Genomic DNA, 18,202 nt, shown 5'->3' with positions numbered 1-18,202 from the left:
ATGCCCATTTGATGGGCAAATAAAAATTGCAGCCTTGTACTGCTATCACCCTGCTGTGAGAAAACAAAGATTTACTACACTTTGGAAACAAAATGCGTCCTTCTTGTATGTACTTGAATGAACAATCTTTCAAACACTATAAAGCCTGAGTACATACCAATAGAAGAACAACATGTCCTCTTCTGCTCGCCCCCCCATCCCTCCCACAATCTCGTGGACAAATCGCTGCTGGTGGTGTGTCATTTCCACCAAAAGCCCACTTGATGGGCAAATAAAAATTGCAGCCTTGTAGTGCGATCACCCTGCTGTGAGAAAACAAAGACTTACTACACTTTGGAAATAAAAGGCTACATTCTTATATGAACTTGAACGAACATTCTTTAAAACGCTATAAAGCCTGAGTACATACCAATAGAAGAACAACTTGTCCTCTTCCGCTCGCCCCCCCAACCCACCCCCCCTCTCGTGGACAACATGCTGCTGGTGGTGTGTCATTTCCACCAAAAGCCCACTTGATGCAAAAAAAAAGTTACAGCCTTGTAGTGCGATCACCCTGCTGTGAGAAAACAAAGACTTACTACACTTTGGAAATAAAATGCTACATTCTTATATGAAGTTGAACGAACATTCTTTAAAACACTATAAAGCCTGAGCACATACCAATAGAAGAACAACTTGTCCTCTCCTGCTCGCCCCCCTATCCCACCCCCCCTCTCGTGGTCAACATGATGCTGGTGGTGTGTCATTTCCACCAAAAACCCACTTGATGGGCAAATAAAAATTGCAGCCTTGAGGTGCGATCACCCTGCTGTGAATAAACAAAGATTTACCGCACATTGGAAATAACATGCCACGTTCTTATATGATCTTGAACGAACATTCTGTAAAACACCATAAAGCCTGAGTACGTACTAATAATACAACTACTTGTCCTCTTCCGCTCGCCCTCTCCCCCCCCCCCCCTCCCTCCCTCTCGTGGACAACATGCTGCCGGTGGTGTGTCATTTCCACCAAAAGCCCAGTAGTTGGGCAAATAAAAATTGCAGCCTTGTAGTGCGATCACCCTGCTGTGAGGAAACAAAGATTTACTACACTATGGAAATAAAATGCTACATTCTTATATGAAGTTGAACGAACATTCTTTAAAACACTATAAAGCCTGAGTACATACCAATAGAAGAACAACTTGTCCCCTCGTGCTCGCCCCCCTACTCCAGCCCCCCTCTCGTGGACAACATGCTGCTGGTGGTGTCTCATTTCCACCAAAAGCCCACTTGATGGGCAAATATAAATAGCCGCCTTGTAGTGAGATCACCCTGTTGTGAGAAAACAATGATTTACTACAATTTGAAAATAAAATGCTACATTCTTATATGAACTTGAAGGAACATTCTATAAAATACTATAAAGCCTGAGTACATACCAATAGAAGAACAACTTGTCCTCTTCCGCTCGCCCCCCTATCCCACCCCCCCTCTCGTGGACAACATGCTGGTGGTGGAGTGTCATTTCCACCAAAAGCCCACTTGATGGGCAAATAAAAATTGCAGCCTCCTAGTGCGATCACCCTGCTGTGAGAAAACAAAGACTTACTACACTTTGGAAGTAAAATGCTACATTCTTATATGAACTTGAACGAACATTCTTTAAAACACTATAAACCCTGAGTACATACCAATAGAAGAACAACTTGACCTCTCCTGCTCGCCCCTCCATCCCACCCCCCCTCTCGTGGACAACATGCTGCTGGTGGTGTGTCATTTCCGCCAACAGCCAACTTGATGGGCAAATAAAAATAGTAGCCTTCTAGTGCGATCACCCTGCTGTGAGAAAACAAAGATTTACTACACTTTGGAAATAAAATGCTACATTCTTATATGAACTTGAACGAACATTCTTTAAAACTCTATAAAGCCTGAGTACATACCATTTGAACAACAACTTGTCCTCTTCCGCTCGCCCCCCCATCGCACCCTCCCTCTCGTGGACAACATGCTGCTGGTGGTGTGTCATTTCCACCAAATGCCCGTTTGATGGGTAAATAAAAATTGCAGCCTTGTAGTGCGATCACACTGCTGTGAGAAAACAAAGATTTATTGCACTTTGGAAATAAAATGCTACATTCTTATATGAAACTGAACGAACATTCTTTAAAACACTTTAAAGCTTGAGTAGATACCAATAGAAAAACAACTTGTCCTGTTCTGCTCGCACCCCGATCCATCCCCCAATCTCGTGGACAAATCGCTGCTGGTGGTGTGTCATTTCCACCAAAAGCCCACTTGATGGGCAAATAAAAATTGCAGCCTTGTAGTGCGATCACCCTGCTGTGAGAAAACAAAGACTTACTACACTTTGGAAATAAAATGCTACATTCTTATATGAAGTTGAACGAACATTCTTTAAAACACTATAAAGCCTGAGTGTATACCAATAGAAGAACAACTTGTCTTCTTCCACTCGCCCCCCCAACACACCCCCCCTCTCGTGGACAACATGCTGCTGGTGGTGTGTCATTTCCACCAAAAGCCCACTTGATGGGCAAAAAAAATTACAGCCTTGTAGTGCGATCACCCTGCTGTGAGAAAACAAAGACGTACTACACTTTGGAAGTAAAATGCTACATTCTTATATGAAATTGAACGAACACTCTTTAAAACACTATAAAGCCTGAGTACATACCAATAGAAGAACAACTTGTCCTCTCGTGCTCGCCCCCCCTATCCCACCCCCTTGTCGTGGACAACATGATGCTGTTGGTGTGTCATTTCCACCAAAAGCCCACTTGATGGGCAAATAAAAATGCAGCCTTCTAGTGCGATCACCCTGCTGTGAGGAAACAACGACTTACTACACTTTGGAAGTAAAATGCTACATTCTTATATGAACTTGAACGAACATTCTTTAAAACACTATAAACCCTGAGTACATACCAATAGAAGAACAACTTGTCCTCTCCTGCTCGCCCCCCTCTCCCGCCCCCCCTCTCGTGGACAACATGCTGCTGGTGGTGTGTCATTTACACCAACAGCCAACTTGAATGGGCAAATAAAAATTGCAGCCTTGTAGTGCAATCACCCTGCTGTGAGAAAACAACGACTTACTACACTTTGGAAATAAAATGCTACATTCTTATATGAACTTGAACGAACATTCTTTAAACCACTATAAAGCCTGTGTACATACCAATTGAAGAACAACTTGTCCTCTTCCACTCGCCCCCCCATCGCACCCTCCCTCTCGTGGACAACATGCTGGTGGTGGTGTGTCATTTCCACCAAATGCCCATTTGATGGGCAAATAAAAATTGCTGCCTTGTAGTGCGATCACCCTGCTGTGAGAATACAAAGATTTATTACACTTTGGAAATAAAATGCTATATTCTTATATGAACCTGAATGAACATTCTTGAAAACACTATAAAGCTTGAGTAGATACCAATAGAAGAACAACTTGTCCTCTTCTGCTCGCCCCCCCATCCATCCCCCAATCTCGTGGACAAATCGCTGCTGGTGGTGTGTCATTTCCACCAAAACCCCACTTGATGGGCAAATAAAAATTGCAGCCTTGTAGTGCGATCACCCTGCTGTGAGAAAACAAAGACTTACTACACTTTGGAAATAAAATGCTACATCCTTATATGAAGTTGAACGAACATGCTTTAAAACACCATAAAGCCTGAGTAGATACCAATAGAAGAACAACATGTCCTCTTGTGCTCGCCCCCCTATCCCACCCCCCCTCTCGTGGACAACATGATGCTGGTGGTGTGTCATTTCCACCAAAAGCCCACTTGATGGGCAAATAAAAATTGCAACCTTGTGGTGCGATCACCCTGCTGTGAGAAAACAAAGATTTACCGCACATTGGAAATAAAATGCCACGTTCTTATATGAACTTGAACGAACATTCTTTAAAACACTATAAAGCCTGAGTACATACCAATAGAAGAACAACTTGTCCTCTCGTCCTCGCCCCCCTATTCCACCCCCCTCTCGTGGACAACATGCTGCTGGTGGTGTTTCATTTCCACCAAAAGCCCACTTGATGGGCAAATAAAAATTGCAGCCTTGTAGTGCGATCACCCTGTTGTGAGAAAACAAAGATTTACTACACTTTGGAAATAAAATGCCATGTTCTTATATGAATTTGAACAAACATTCTTTAAAACACTATAAAGCCTGAGTACATACCAATAAAAGGACAACTTGTCCTCTTCTGCTCGCCCCTCCCCCCCCACCACCCCTCTCGTGGACAACACGCTGCTGGTGGATTGTCATTTCCCCAAAAGCCCACTTGATGGGCAAATAAAAATTGTAGCCTTGTAGTGCGATCACACTGATGTGAGGAAACCAAGCTTTACTACACTTTGAAAATAAAATGCTACTTTCCTATATGAATTTGAACGAACATTCTTTAAAACACTATAAAGCCTGAGTACATACCAATAGAAGAACAATTTGTCCTCTCGTGCTCGTCCCCCTATCCCACCCCCCCTCTCGTGGGCAACATGCTGCTGGTGGTGTGTCATTTCCACCAAAAGCCCACTTGCTGTGCAAATAAAAATTGCAGCCTTGTAGTGCGATCACCCTGCTGTGAGAAAACAATGATTTACTACACTTTGGTAATAAAATGCTACGTTCTTATATGAACTTGAATGAACATTCATTAAAACACTATAAAGCCTGAGTACTTACCAATAGAGGAACAACTTGTCCTCTTCCGCTCGGCCCCCCCCCCATTCCCCACCACCACCCCCCCCCTCTCGTGGTCAACATGCTATTGATGATGTGTCATTTCCACCATAAGCCCACTTGATGTGCAAAAAATATTACAGCCTTGTAGTGCAATCACCCTGCTGTGAGAAAACAAAGACTTACTACACTTTGGAAATAAAATGCTACATCCTTATATGAAGTTGAACGAACATGCTTTAAAACACTATATAGCCTGAGTACATACCAATTGAAGAACAACTTGTCCTCTTCTACTCGCCCCCCCATCGCACCCTCCCTCTCGTGGACAACATGCTGGTGGTGGTGTGTCATTTCCACCAAATGCCCATTTGATGGGCAAATAAAAATTGCAGCCTTGTAGTGCGATAACCCTGCTGTGAGAAAACAAAGACTTACTACACTTTGGAAAGAAAATGCTACATTCTTATATGAACTTGAACGAACATTCTTTAAAACACTATAAAGCCTGAGAACATACCAATAGAAGAACAACTTGTCCTCTTCCGCTCGCCCCCCCAACCCACCCCCCTCTCGTGGACAACATGCTGCTGGTGGTGTGTCATTTCCACCAAAAGCCCACTTGATGCACAAAAATAATTACAGACTTGTAGTGCGATCACCCTGCCGTGAGAAAACAAAGACTTACTACACTTTGGAAATAAAGTGCTACATTCTTATATGAAGTTGAACGAACATTTTTTAAAACACTATAAAGCCTGAGTACATACCAATAGAAGAACGTCTTGTCCTCTCGTGCTCGCCCCCCTATCCCACCCCCCCTCTCGTGGACAACATGATGCTGGTGGTGTGTCATTTGCACCAAAAGCCCACTTGATGGGCCAATAAAAATTGCAGCCTTGTGGTGCGATCACCCTGCTGTGAGAAAACAATGATTTACCGCACATTGGAAATAACATGCCACGTTCTTATATGAACTTGAACGAACCTTCTTTAAAACACTATAAAGCCTGAGTACGTACTAATAATAGAACTACTTGTCCTCTTCCGCTCGCCCTCTCCCCCCCCCCCCCCCCCCTCCCTCTCGTGGACAACATGCTGCTGGTGGTGTGTCATTTTCACCAAAAGCCCACTAGATGGGCAAATAAAAATTGCAGCCTTGTAGTGCGATCACCCTGCTGTGAGGAAAGAAAGATTTACTACACTTTGCAAATAAAATGCTACATTCTTATATGAAGTTGAACGAACATTCTTTAAAACACTATAAAGCCTGAGTACATATCAATAGAAGAACAACTTGTCCTCTCGTGCTCGCCCCCCTACTCCAGCCCCCTTCTCGTGGACAACATGCTGCTGGTGGTGTCTCATTTCCACCAAAAGCCCACTTGATGGGCAAATATAAATAGCAGCCTTGTAGTGAGATCACCCTGATGTGAGAAAACAATGATTTACTACACTTTGGAAATAAAATGCTACATTCTTATATGAACTTGAACGAACATTCTATAAAATACTATAAAGCCTGAGTACATACCAATAGAAGAACAACTTGTCCTCTTCCGCTCGCCCCCCTATCCCACCCCCCCTGTCGTGGACAACATGCTGCTGGTGGTGTGTCATTTCCACCAAAAGCCCACTTGATGGGCAAATAAAAATTGCAGCCTTCTAGTGCGATCACCCTGCTGTGAGAAAACAAAGACTTACTACACTTTGGATGTAAAATGCTACATTCTTATATGAACTTGAACGAACATTCTTTAAAACACTATAAACCCTGAGTACATACCAATAGAAGAACAACTTGACCTCTCCTGCTCGCCCCTCCATCCCACCCCCCCTCTCGTGGACAACATGCTGCTGGTGGTGTGTCATTTCCACCAAAAGCCCACTTGATGGGCAAATAAAAATTGCAGCCTTGTGGTGCGATCACCCTGCTGTGAGAAAACAATGATTTACCGCACATTGGAAATAACATGCCACGTTCTTATATGATCTGGAACGAACATTCTTTGAAACACTATAAAGCCTGAGTATGTACTAATAATAGAACTACTTGTCCTCTTCCGCTCGCCCGCTCCCCTCCCCCCCCCCCCTCCCTCTCGTGGACAACATGCTGCTGGTGGTGTGTCATTTCCACCAAAAGCCCACTAGATGGGCAAATAAAAATGCGCAGCCTTGTATTGCGATCACCCTGCTGTGAGGAAAGAAAGATTTACTACACTTTCGAAATAAAATGCTACATTCTTATATGAAGTTGAACGAACATTCTTTAAAACACTATAAAGCCTGAGTACATATCAATAGAAGAACAACTTGTCCTCTCGTGCTCGCCCCCCTACTCCAGCCCCCTTCTCGTGGACAACATGCTGCTGGTGGTGTCTCATTTCCACCAAAAGCCCACTTGATGGGCAAATATAAATAGCAGCCTTGTAGTGAGATCACCCTGATGTGAGAAAACAATGATTTACTACACTTTTGAAATAAAATGCTACATTCTTATATGACCTTGAACGAACATTCTATAAAATACTATAAAGATTGAGTACATACCAATAGAAGAACAACTTGTCCTCTTCCGCTCGTCCCCCTATCCCACCCCCCCTCTCGTGGACAACATGCTGCTGGTGGTGTGTCATTTCCACCAAAAGCCCACTTGATGGGCAAATAAAAATTGCAGCCTTCTAGTGCGATCACCCTGCTGTGAGAAAACAAAGACTTACTACACTTTGGAAGTAAAATGCTACATTCTTATATGAACTTGAACGAACATTCTTTAAAACACTATAAACCCTAAGTACATACCAATAGAAGAACAACTTGACCTCTCCTGCTCGCCCCTCCATCCCACCCCCCCTCTCGTGGACAACATGCTGCTGGTGGTGTGTCATTTCCGCCAACAGCCAACTTGATGGGCAAATAAAAATAGCAGCCTTCTAGTGCGATCACCCTGCTGTGAGAAAACAAAGACTTACTACACTTTGGAAATAAAATGCTACATTCTTATATGAACTTGAACGAACATTCTTTAAAACACTATAAAGCCTGAGTACATACCAATAGAACAACAACTTGGCCTCTTCCGCTTGCCCCCCCATCGCACCCTCCCTCTCGTGGACAACATGCTGCTGGTGGTGTGTCATTTCCACCAAATGCCCATTTGAGGGGTAAATAAAAATTGCAGCCTTGTAGTGCGATCACCCTGCTGTGAGAAAACAAAGATTTATTACACTTTGGAAATAAAATGCTACATTCTTATATGAACCTGAACGAACATTCTTTAAAACACTTTAAAGCTTGAGTAGATACCAATAGAAGAACAACTTGTCCTCTAACGCTCGCCCCCCCATCCAACCCCCAATCTCGTGGACAAATCGCTGCTGGTGGTGTGTCATTTCCACCAAAAGCCCACTTGATGGGCAAATAAAAATTGCAGCCTTGTAGTGCGATCACCCTGCTGTGAGAAAACAAAGACTTACTACACTTTGGAAATAAAATGCTACATTCTTATATGAAGTTGAACGAACATTCTTTAAAACACTATAAAGCCTCAGTGCATACCAATAGAAGAACAACTTGTCCTCTTCCACTCGCCCCCCCAACCCACCTCCCCTCTCGTGGACAACATGCTGCTGGTGGTGAGTCATTTCCACCAAATGCCCATTTGATGGGCAAATAAAAATTGCAGCCTTGTACTGCTATCACCCTGCTGTGAGAAAACAAAGACTTACTACACTTTGGAAATAAAATGCTACATTCTTATATGAAGTTGAACGAACATTCTTTAAAACACTATAAAGCCTGAGCACATACCAATAGAAGAACAACTTGTCCTCTCCTGCTCGCCCCCCTATCCCACCCCCCCTCTCGTGGTCAACATGATGCCTGTGGTGTGTCGTTTCCACCAAAAACCCACTTGATGGGCAAATAAAAATTGCAGCCTTGAGGTGCGATCACCCTGCTGTGAATAAACAAAGATTTACCGCACATTGGAAATAACATGCCACGTTCTTATATGATCTTGAACGAACATTCTTTAAAACACCATAAAGCCTGAGTACGTACTAATAATACAACTACTTGTCCTCTTCCGCTCGCCCTCTCCCCCCCCCCCCCCCCCCCCCCCCCATCCCGCTCGCGGACAACATGCTGCCGGTGGTGTGTCATTTCCACCAAAAGCCCAGTAGTTGGGCAAATAAAAATTGCAGCCTTGTAGTGCGATCACCCTGCTGTGAGGAAACAAAGATTTACTACACTATGGAAATAAAATGCTACATTCTTATATGAAGTTGAACGAACATTCTTTAAAACACTATAAAGCCTGAGTACATACCAATAGAAGAACAACTTGTCCCCTCGTGCTCGCCCCCCTACTCCAGCCCCCCTCTCGTGGACAACATGCTGCTGGTGGTGTCTCATTTCCACCAAAAGCCCACTTGATGGGCAAATATAAATAGCCGCCTTGTAGTGAGATCACCCTGTTGTGAGAAAACAATGATTTACTACAATTTGAAAATAAAATGCTACATTCTTATATGAACTTGAAGGAACATTCAATAAAATACTATAAAGCCTGAGTACATACCAATAGAAGAACAACTTGTCCTCTTCCGCTCGCCCCCCTATCCCACCCCCCCCTCTCGTGGACAACATGCTGGTGGTGGAGTGTCATTTCCACCAAAAGCCCACTTGATGGGCAAATAAAAATTGCAGCCTTCTAGTGCGATCACCCTGCTGTGAGAAAACAAAGACTTACTACACTTTGGAAGTAAAATGCTACATTCTTATATGAACTTGAACGAACATTCTTTAAAACACTATAAACCCTGAGTACATACCAATAGAAGAACAACTTGACCTCTCCTGCTCGCCCCTCCATCCCACCCCCCCTCTCGTGGACAACATGCTGCTGGTGGTGTGTCATTTCCACCAAATGCCCGTTTGATGTGTAAATAAAAATTGCAGCCTTGTAGTGCGATCACACTGCTGTGAGAAAACAAAGATTTATTGCACTTTGGAAATAAAATGCTACATTCTTATATGAAACTGAACGAACATTCTTTAAAACACTTTAAAGCTTGAGTAGATACCAATAGAAGAACAACTTGTCCTGTTCTGCTCGCACCACGATCCATCCCCCAATCTCGTGGACAAATCGCTGCTGGTGGTGTGTCATTTCCACCAAAAGCCCACTTGATGGGCAAATAAAAATTGCAGCCTTGTAGTGCGATCACCCTGCTGTGAGAAAACAAAGACTTACTACACTTTGGAAATAAAATGCTACATTCTTATATGAAGTTGAACGAACATTCTTTAAAACACTATAAAGCCTGAGTGCATACCAATAGAAGAACAACTTGTCTTCTTCCACTCGCCCCCCCAACACACCCCCCCTCTCGTGGACAACATGCTGCTGGTGGTGTGTCATTTCCACCAAAAGCCCACTTGATGGGCAAAAAAAATTACAGCCTTGTAGTGCGATCACCCTGCTGTGAGAAAACAAAGACGTACTACACTTTGGAAGTAAAATGCTACATTCTTATATGAAATTGAACGAACATTCTTTAAAACACTATAAAGCCTGAGTACATACCAATAGAAGAACAACTTGTCCTCTCGTGCTCGCCCCCCCTATCCCACCCCCTTGTCGTGGACAACATGATGCTGTTGGTGTGTCATTTCCACCAAAAGCCCACTTGATGGGCAAATAAAAATGCAGCCTTCTAGTGCGATCACCCTGCTGTGAGGAAACAACGACTTACTACACTTTGGAAGTAAAATGCTACATTCTTATATGAACTTGAACGAACATTCTTTAAAACACTATAAACCCTGAGTACATACCAATAGAAGAACAACTTGTCCTCTCCTGCTCGCCCCCCTCTCCCGCCCCCCCTCTCGTGGACAACATGCTGCTGGTGGTGTGTCATTTACACCAACAGCCAACTTGAATGGGCAAATAAAAATTGCAGCCTTGTAGTGCAATCACCCTGCTGTGAGAAAACAACGACTTACTACACTTTGGAAATAAAATGCTACATTCTTATATGAACTTGAACGAACATTCTTTAAACCACTATAAAGCCTGTGTACATACCAATTGAAGAACAACTTGTCCTCTTCCACTCGCCCCCCCATCGCACCCTCCCTCTCGTGGACAACATGCTGGTGGTGGTGTGTCATTTCCACCAAATGCCCATTTGATGGGCAAATAAAAATTGCTGCCTTGTAGTGCGATCACCCTGCTGTGAGAAAACAAAGACTTACTACACTTTGGAAATAAAATGCTACATCCTTATATGAAGTTGAACGAACATGCTTTAAAACACCATAAAGCCTGAGTAGATACCAATAGAAGAACAACATGTCCTCTTGTGCTCGCCCCCCTATCCCACCCCCCCTCTCGTGGACAACATGATGCTGGTGGTGTGTCATTTCCACCAAAAGCCCACTTGATGGGCAAATAAAAATTGCAACCTTGTGGTGCGATCACCCTGCTGTGAGAAAACAAAGATTTACCGCACATTGGAAATAAAATGCCACGTTCTTATATGAACTTGAACGAACATTCTTGAAAACACTATAAAGCTTGAGTAGATACCAATAGAAGAACAACTTGTCCTCTTCTGCTCGCCCCCCCATCCATCCCCCAATCTCGTGGACAAATCGCTGCTGGTGGTGAGTCATTTCCACCAAAAGCCCACTTGATGGGCAAATAAAAATTGCAGCCTTGTAGTGCGATCACCCTGCTGTGAGAAAACAAAGACTTACTACACTTTGGAAATAAAATGCTACATCCTTATATGAAGTTGAACGAACATGCTTTAAAACACCATAAAGCCTGAGTAGATACCAATAGAAGAACAACATGTCCTCTTGTGCTCGCCCCCCTATCCCACCCCCCCTCTCGTGGACAACATGATGCTGGTGGTGTGTCATTTCCACCAAAAGCCCACTTGATGGGCAAATAAAAATTGCAACCTTGTGGTGCGATCACCCTGCTGTGAGAAAACAAAGATTTACCGCACATTGGAAATAAAATGCCACGTTCTTATATGAACTTGAACGAACATTCTTTAAAACACTATAAAGCCTGAGTACATACCAATAGAAGAACAACTTGTCCTCTCGTCCTCGCCCCCCTATTCCACCCCCCTCTCGTGGACAACATGCTGCTGGTGGTGTTTCATTTCCACCAAAAGCCCAATTGATGGGCAAATAAAAATTGCAGCCTTGTAGTGCGATCACCCTGTTGTGAGAAAACAAAGATTTACTACACTTTGGAAATAAAATGCCATGTTCTTATATGAATTTGAACAAACATTCTTTAAAACACTATAAAGCCTGAGTACATACCAATAAAAGGACAACTTGTCCTCTTCTGCTCGCCCCTCCCCCCCCACCACCCCTCTCGTGGACAACACGCTGCTGGTGGATTGTCATTTCCCCAAAAGCCCACTTGATGGGCAAATAAAAATTGTAGCCTTGTAGTGCGATCACACTGATGTGAGGAAACCAAGCTTTACTACACTTTGAAAATAAAATGCTACTTTCCTATATGAATTTGAACGAACATTCTTTAAAACACTATAAAGCCTGAGTACATACCAATAGAAGAACAATTTGTCCTCTCGTGTTCGTCCCCCTATCCCACCCCCCCTCTCGTGGGCAACATGCTGCTGGTGGTGTGGCATTTCCACCAAAAGCCCACTTGCTGTGCAAATAAAAATTGCAGCCTTGTAGTGCGATCACCCTGCTGTGAGAAAACAATGATTTACTACACTTTGGTAATAAAATGCTACGTTCTTATATGAACTTGAATGAACATTCATTAAAACACTATAAAGCCTGAGTACTTACCAATAGAGGAACAACTTGTCCTCTTCCGCTCGGCCCCCCCCCCCCATTCCCCACCACCACCCCCCCCCCCTCTCGTGGTCAACATGCTATTGACGATGTGTCATTTCCACCATAAGCCCACTTGATGTGCAAAAAATATTACAGCCTTGTAGTGCAATCACCCTGCTGTGAGAAAACAAAGACTTACTACACTTTGGAAATAAAATGCTACATTCTTGTATGAACTTGAACGAACATTGTTTAAAACACTATACAGCCCGAGTCCATACTAATAATAGAGCTACTTGCCCTCTCCCGCTCGCCCCTCCACGCCCCCCCCCCCCCCCCCCCCCCCCCCACACCATCCCTTTCGTGGACAACATGCTGCTGGTGGATTGTCATTTCCACCAAAAGCCCACTTGATGGCCAAATAAAAATTGCAGCCTTGTAGTGCGATCACCCTGCTGTGAGGAAACAAAGATTTACAACACTTTGGAAATAAAATGCTGCATTCTTATATGAACTCGAACGAACATTCTTTAAAACACTATAAAGCCTGAGTACATACCAATAGAAGAACAACTTGTCCTCTCCTGCTCGCCCCCCCAATCCCACCCCCCCTCTCGTGGACAACATGCTGCCGGTGGTGTGTCATTTCCACCAAAAGCCCACTTGATGGGCAAATAAAAGTTGCAGCCTTGTAGTGCGATCACCCTGCTGTGAGAAAACAAAGTTTTACTACACTTTGGAAATAAAATGCTACATTCTTATACGAACTTGAACGAACATTCATTAAAACACTATAAAGTCTTAGTACATACTAATAGACGAACAAGTTGTCCTCTTCCACACGCCCGCCCCCCCTCCCAACCCCCCCTCTCGAGGAAAACATGCTGCTGGTGGTGTGTCATTTCCACCAAAAGCCCACTTGATGGGCAAATAAAAGTTGCAGCCTTGTACTGCGATCACCCTGCTGTGAGAAAACAATGATTTACTACACTGTGGAATAAAAATGCTACAATCTTATATGAACATGAACGAACATTCTTTACAACACTATAAATCCTGAGTACATACCAATAGAAAAACAACTTGTCCTCTTCAGCTCGCCCCCCCCCCCCCCCCCCCCCCCCATCCCACCCGCCCTCTCGTGGACAAATCGCTGCTGGTGGTATGTCATTTCCACCTGAAGCCCACTTGATGGGCAAATAAAAATTGCAGCCTTATAGTGCGAACACCGTGCTGTGAGAAAACAAAGACTTACTACACTTTGGAAATAAAATGCCACATTCTTACATGAACTTGAACGAACATTCTTTAAAACACTATAAAGCCTGAGTACATACCAATAGAAGAACAACTTGTCTTCTTCCGCTCGCCCCCTCCTCCGCCTCGTGGACAACATTCTGCTGGTGGTGTGTCATTTCCACCAAAAGCCCACTTGATGGACAAATAAAAATCGCAGCCTTGTAGTGCGATCACCCTGCTGTGAGAAAACAAAGATTTACTACACTTAGGAAATAAAATGCTACATTCTTACATGAACTTGAACGAACATTCTTTAAAACACTATAAAGCCTGAGTACATACCAATAGAGGAACAACTTGTCCTCTTTCGCTCGCCCCCCCTCCATTCCCCCCCCCCCCCCAACCCCCCTTCTCGTGGTCAACATGCTGCTGGTGGTGTGTCATTTCCACCAAAGCCCACTTGATGGGCAAATAAAAATTGCAGCCTTGTAGTGTGATCACCCTGTTGTGAGAAAACTATGATTTACTACACTTTGGATATAAAATGATACATTCCTATATGAACTTGAATGAACATTCTTTAAAACACTATAAAGCCAGAGTACATACCAATAGAAGAACAACTTGTCCTCTCCTGCTCGCCCCCCCATCCCACACCCCTCTCGTGGACATAATGCTGCTGGTGGTGTGTCATTTCCACCAAAAGCCCACTTGATGGGCAAATAAAAATTGCAGCCTTGTAGTGCAATCGCCCTGCTGTGAGGAAACAAAGATTTACTACTTTTTGGAAATAAAATTCTACATTCTTATATGAACTCGAATGAACATTCTTTAAAACACTATAAAGCCTGAGTACATACCAATAGAAGAACAACTTGTCCTCTCCTGCTCGCCACCCCATCCCACCCCCCCTCTCGTGGACAACATGCTGCTGGTGGTGTGTCAATTCCACACGAAGCCCACTTGATGGGCAAATAAAAGTTGCAGCCTTGTACTGCGATCACCCTGCTGTGAGAAAACAATGATGTACTACACTTTGGAAATAAAATGCTACATTCTTATATGAACTTGAAGGAACATTCTTTAAAACACTATAAAGCATGAGTACATACCAATAGAAGCACGACTTCTCCGCTCCTGTTCGCCCCACACCCCACCCTCTCTCGTGGACAACATGCTGCTGGTGGTGTGTCATTTCAAGCAAAAGCCCACTTGATGGGCAAATAAAAATTGCATCCTTGTACTGCGATCACCCTGCTGTGAGAAAACAATGATGTACTACACTTTGGAAATAAAATGCTACATTCTTATATGAACTTGAACGAACATTCTTTAAAACACTATAAAGCCTAAGTGCATACCAACAGAAAAACAACTTATCCTCTCCCGCTCGCTCTCCCCCCCCCCCCCCCCCCTCCACACCACCCCTCTCGTGGAAAACATGCTGCTGGTGGTGTGTCATTTCCACCAAAAGCCCACTTGATGGGCAGATAAAAATTGCAGCCTTGTACTGCGATCACCCTGCTGTGAGAAAATAATGATGTACTACACTTTGGAAATAAAATGCTACATTCTTATATGAACTTGAACGAACATTCTTTAAAACACGATAAAGCCTGAGTACATACCAATAGAAGAACAACTTGTCGTCTTCCGCTCGCCCCCCCCATCGCACCCCCCCTCTCGTGGACAACATGCTGCTGGTGATGTGTCATTTCCACCAAAAGCCCACTTGATGGGCAAATAAAAATTGCAGCCTTGTAGTGTGATCACTCTGCTGTGAGAAAACAAAGATTTATTACACTTTGGAAATAAAATGCTACATTCTTATATGAAGCTGAACGAAGGTTCTTTAAAACACTATAAAGCTTGAGTAGATATTAATAGAAGAACAACTTGTCCTCTTCTGCTCGCCCCCCCATCCTACCCCCCCTCTCGTGGACAAATCGCTGCTCGTTGTGTGTCATTTCCACCAAAAGCATACTTGATGGGCAAATAAAAATTGCAGCCTTGTAGTGCGATCACCCTGCTGTGAGAAAACAAAGATTTACTACACTTTGGAAATAAAATGCTACGTTATTATATGAACTTGAACGTACGTTCTTTGAAACACGATAAAGACTGAGTACATACCAATAGAAGAACAACTTGTCCTCTTCCGCTCACCGCCCACCCCCCCTCCCAACCATCTCTCGTGGATAACATGCTGCTGGTGGTGTGTCATTTCCACCAAAAGCCCACTTGATGGGCAAATAAAAATTGCAGCCTTGTAGTGCGATCACCCTGCTGTGAGAAAACAAAGATTTACTACACTTTGGAAATAAAATGCTACGTTATTATATGAACTTGAACGTACGTTCTTTAAAACACTAGAAAGCCTGAGTACATACCAATAGAAGAACAACTTGCCCTCTTCCGTTCGCCCCAACCCCTTCCATCCCCCCTCTCGTGGACAACATGCTGCTGGTGGTGTGTCATTTCCACCAAAAGCTCACTTGATGGGCAAATAAAAATTGCAGCCTTGTAGTGCGATCACCCTACTGTGACAAAAAAAAAAAAAAGATTTACTACACTTTGGAAATAAAATGCTACGTTCTTGTATGAACATGAACGAACATTCTTTAAAACACTATAAAGCCTGAGTACATACCAATAGAAGAAAAACTTGCCCTCTTCCGTTCGCCCCACCCCCTTCCATCCCCCCTCTCGTGGTCAACATGCTGCTGATGGTGTGTCATTTCCACCAAAAGCCCACTTGATTTGCAAATAAAAATTGCAGCCTTGTAGTGCGATCACCCTGCTGTGAGAAAACAAAGATGTACTACTCTTTGTAAATAAAATGCTACGTTTTTATATGAACTTGAGCGAACATTCTTTAAAACACCATTAAGCCTGAGTACATCCCAATAAAACAACTACTTGCGCTCTTCCGTTTGCCCCACCCCCTCGCATCCCGCCTCTCGTGGACAACATGCTGCTGGTGGTGTGTCATTTCCACCAAAAGCCCACTTGATGGGCAAATAAAAATTGCAGCCTTGTAGTGCGAACACCCTGATGTGAGAAAACAAAGATTTACTACACTTTGGGAATAATATGCTACGTTCTTATATGAACTTGAACGAACATTCTTTGAAACACTATAAAGCTTGAGTAGATACCAATAGAAGAACAACTTGTCCTCTTCTGTTCGCCCCCCCATCCCACCCCCCCTCTCGTGGACAAATCGCTGCTGGTTGTGTGTCATTTCCACCAAAAGCCCACTTGATGGGCAAATAAAAATTGCAGCCTTGTAGTGCCATCACCCTGCTGTGAGAAAACAAAGATTTACTACACTTTGGAAATAAAATGCTACGACCTTATATAAACTTGAACAAACATTCTTTAAATCACTATAAAGCCTGAGTACATACCCATTGAAGAACACCTTGGCCTCTTCCGCTTCCCCCCCCCCCCCCCCCCCCTTCGAGGACAACATGCTGCTGGTGGTGTGTCATTTCCACTAGAAGCCCAATTGATGGGCATATAAAAATTGCAGCCTTGTAGTGCGATCACCCTGCTGTGAGAAAACAAAGATTTACTGCACTTTGGAAATAAAATGCCACGTTCTTATATGAACTTGAACGAACATTCTTTAAAACACTATAAAGCCTGAGTACATACCAATAGAAGAACAACTTGTCCTCTTCCGCTCGCCGCCCACCCCCCCTCCCAACCATCTCTCGTGGATAACATGCTGCTGGTGGTGTGTCATTTGCACCAAAAGCCCACTTTATGGGCAAATAAAAATTGCAGCCTTGTAGTGCGATCACCCTGCTGTGAGAAAACAAATATTTACTACACTTTGGAAATAAAATGCTACGTTATTATATGAACTTGAACGAACGTTCTTTAAAACACTATAAAGCCTGAGTACATACCAATAGAAGAACAACTTGCCCTCTTCCGTTCGCAACACCCCCTTCCATCCCCCCTCTCGTGGACAACATGCTGCTGGTGGTGTGTCATTTCCACCAAAAGCCCACTTGATTGGCAAATAAAAATTGCAGCCTTGTAGTGCGATCACCCTGCTGTGAGAAAACAAAGATGTGCTACTCTTTGTAAATAAAATGCTACGTTCTTATATGAACATTAGCGAACATTCTATAGAACACCATAAAGCCTGAGTACATGCCAATAGAACAACCACTTGCCCTCTTCCGTTTACCCCACCGCCTCGCATCCCCCCTCTCGTGGACAACATACTGCTGGTGGTGTGTCAATTCCATCAAAAGCCCACTTGATGGGCAAATAAAAATTGCAGCCTTGTAGTGCAATCACCCTTCTGTGAGAAAACAAAGATTTACTACACTTTCGAAATAAAATGCTACGTTATTATATGAACTTGAGCGAACATTCTTTAAAACACCATAATGCCTGAGTACATA

Source organism: Schistocerca serialis, chromosome 12, assembly GCF_023864345.2.
Source record: "Schistocerca serialis cubense isolate TAMUIC-IGC-003099 chromosome 12, iqSchSeri2.2, whole genome shotgun sequence".
Lineage (NCBI taxonomy): Eukaryota > Metazoa > Arthropoda > Insecta > Orthoptera > Acrididae > Schistocerca > Schistocerca serialis.
The sequence above is the reverse complement of the archived record's forward strand: the minus strand, read 5'-3'. Positions refer to the sequence as shown.